Genomic DNA, 3,974 nt, shown 5'->3' with positions numbered 1-3,974 from the left:
AATATACCTCTAGAAAACACTGCAGTATAATCTTGCCACACATAATTGTGTGAGTGACATGTATCTGGAAATAGAAATAGAAATATAAAATATATGGTTTTCCTTAACCTAAAGCCAAAATCAATGCTGTTTTCTTTTTAACCTCTTTCATTTAAATAAGATAAAGAGTATATTTTCTATATTTTTGTCTAGAGGCTATGGTTATTATTACCCTAAATTACTTCCCTGTGTGGCTTTATATTAAAATTGCCTCTATAATTACTTTCCCCTGAAATTTCTATGGTAAAGTTCAGAAACTAAATGTGAATGGCTTCTAAATGAAGACATTTGGTCAGTGCTGTGAGTTGGTTTATTTATATCTAATCATCGAGCAGGTGAAAAGATATTATTTAGTTTTGGAAAGTTTCAGCACTTCAAATAGCCCTGTCATCTCTTTTTATTCATTTATTTATGATTTAAGAAATTAATCCTAACAGTCATTTGCTCCTGTGTGGTACATTGTTACCATGGCAATTTTGTTGGTTTTTAATAACTGATATAAAGTTTTAAATGAAGTGTTTAATTGTGTTTGCAGATAGTTTCCTGAGCCATAAATAGCTAACTCTCAAAATCTTCTTTCATTATTTTGATACTAGATAATCAACTTGTGCATTTTCATTGAAATGAGGCACAGGGAACATGGTGCCAGCAAGATCATCACAACTCAAAAAGAACATCAGAACATTTCAGGTCACCACAAGTCACAGAGGGCAAATAGAAAGTTTGCATATAGCTTTACCATGGTAATGTATCCAAAAATTCTTTTCCTTAGAATGTTTCAATTTAAAAGACTATACTGATCTTTGCATACAAATCTAATTATTCTTCTCACTTATAATAGTGGGTTACTCTTACTGTTTCTATTGTCACTTTCAGGTCATGGACGTGACTATAGAATTTAACCAACCCCAATGCCATTTGTCAAATATGTCCTAGAAAAATTCGTTTTTCTTTAAAAAGTGAATACTTTACTTACAAAGTTTACTATTCTAATTCTATTTACCCAAGAAAGCTATCTGCGTTTTGCAAAATGAGGTTTATTAAATATGTACTTTTTTATTTTAATCAAAGCGTAAGTCACAGTTTTCATAGAAATCTGCCTTTAGTTTTAGCAGAATGGCAAAACTACATATCTGAAAATGATCAAATTTTCATATTTAGAATTCTAATATTTTTAGTAAAAGATGAGCATGTATTACTCATAATAAAAAGTAGGAATTCTCATACGAAGGTATAAGGAGGTAACGTATTATCAGGTGATTTAACAAACGCTGTCTGATTATTCAACTTCATTATTTGAAAGGAGGAAGTTTTAGAAATATATTTCAATAAGGAGAATTGGGAAAAAAACATGGAAGTAGTGGTAAAGTTAGAATTGTTTCCTCTTGAATTATAAATACAAAAACTTGCAAACATTTTAAACTTTATGTGTTTATTTAAAAAGCAAAAGCCTGTTTTTCTAAAATAAATAAATGCAAAACTATTTATAGAACATGATTACTTCTAATTTTATGAAAATTGGACCCTGGAAAATGGACTCAACTTATAATAAGATATTTTACTAAGGACAAACTCCAGACCATAAATATTTCATAATGTCTGGCTCTGAGAACATTAAAACAATATAAATTCTCATTTGTCCCATAGTTGTATTCAGAGTACTCACAAAGTACTATTGGTTTAATGCTTCAAAGTATGTAAACATTATAAAGCAACTTGATTCCATGTAAATATTTCCCAGAAATAAACCTAGTGCCACCATGTATGGAGATCCTTTGAACATGACTTATGAATAATTAATAGTAACTTATTTTATTGAGTACTAGAAAAGATGATGAACTTTCAGATAAGCATCAGGCTATTTCAATAGACATAACCTTAATATTACTATGGTGGTCATATTAGGTGGAGTCTTTTGGCAAGCAATGATAAAAAACTGTCCAAATCTTGGCTTGGGACTTGTCTGATCTGTCCCAATTCACTGCCTGATCTGGACCAATGTCATTTCTACATGGTCATTGACATGTAGTCCTAATATAATGAAACAAATTTTAGTAAGCAGAGTGTAAAGAATAATGAGCTAATCTTATTTTTATTAAAATATAATACCCAACTTTGTGAAACAACCATAAATAAAACTAAACTATGAACATATCAGGAGATCAGATGATTTATCAACTTAGGAAGTGATCTTAGTTTCAATGTTTAATTTTAAAAGCTCTCATTTGTACAACTTTATTTAGAAGGATATATTGAACATGTGAGACAGTTACTAAATTAAGATGAATAATAGTATTATTTTGAATAAAATAATTCTTATATAGACAAACATCTCTATGCAGTTTGTAAGTAGTGTGAAACTGGGAATCACGATGGTACTCAATTATTATTGAGTATATATATAATTCATTAATGAATTATAATTGTAAATAACTATAATCCATAAATAAAAATAGTAGGAACTATGTCAGACACTGTGGACAAGATTATCGCTCTCTATTCTAATGCACTTATAATTCAAATTTGTTGAATTGATTGAAAATTGTTCTATTAGCATTATATCTATAAGATATTATTTTGTTATAATTCTTAGTCTTCCCTTTCCAATGAATGAAAGGCTACCATAAAATTCTATGAAACAATGCCTTTTCCTTTAGGAAATGCTTTGACATTTGCATGGTTATCTAGAGCTGCTCTACTTTGTTTTAGGTGATCCACCAATCAGAACATAAATTTCTGCCATTGAAGTAATACATTATAACTTTTTCTCTTTGAAATTTGTGTCCACCAATTCAAACCATTTTAACAATACTTGTTTGAGCAAAGGTGATTTTTAAGAAATTAAAATTCTAGCAATTCAAAGCAAATGATGATTGACAATCTTTTCATATCGTTCTTAATTATGGGAATTTTTGCCTCTAGAGGACTGGGGCACAGATTGTTCAGCCATAATAGCAAATTAAAAGTAAAGTCATGCTGTATGAGACAGCTAACTCCAACTTACATCCAGAAAAAAGAATGGTGGAACTATTGACTTCTTAACTGAGATCACATCAACAGTCTAGAGACGAGCATAGTTTTACATCTGTTTTCATTATGATATGCCAGAATAAAATAAAATAACCCAAATGAAGAAATAATATTGAATAACAAATCTTAATTCTTAGGCAGCACCATTTTTTTCATCGCTAATTAAATACTTATTAGAATACTAAAGGAATGCTAAAGGAGAAATAACAAGCAATATTGCCATCCAATGGTGAAACTGCATTATTTAAAGTATATTAAAAATAAAGATAAGAATATAAGACAATATTTCAAAATTAATAGAAATATCTTTTGACAGTCTGCATTTTCTGGGAAATATAAAGGAAATATTTGGATGTTATCAATATGTTGAGTACTAATCTAAAATAAGAAAAATTAGCTAAGTGTAAATTTTCACCTCTTTCAAGTACAAAGCAAGAGAAGCTTTAATTCATATTATTTAATTATTAAAGAGGAAGGAGAATGGAGCTTGCAAAACTTAGTATCATTTTAATTCTCTATTGTGCATTACACTTAAATATTTTTCTTTCAATCAATTAAGTATCTCCCTGAACTTTGTCTCCTCCCAAAAGACTACAGAACTATTTTCTCTCCCAAGATTCTAGATACTCTGCACCTACATTGTTCTTTATTTATAATTATTTGATTTCACTTAGAATCATTGACATATTCATTGGCACACCTTTATTTTTTTTTTCAATTACAGTTCACATTCATTATTATTTTATATTAGTTTTAGGTTTATGGCATAGTGGTTAGACATTTCTATCATTTATGAAGTAACCCCAGATTAGTCTAGCACCCACCTGGCACTACACATAGTTACTACAATATTATTGACTGTGTTCCTTATGCTTTAATTTACATTCTCGAGACTATTTTGTAAC

The sequence above is a fragment of the Pteropus alecto genome, unplaced genomic scaffold (genome assembly GCF_000325575.1).
Source record: "Pteropus alecto unplaced genomic scaffold, ASM32557v1 scaffold146, whole genome shotgun sequence".
Lineage (NCBI taxonomy): Eukaryota > Metazoa > Chordata > Mammalia > Chiroptera > Pteropodidae > Pteropus > Pteropus alecto.
This window is presented reverse-complemented; position numbering follows the sequence as displayed.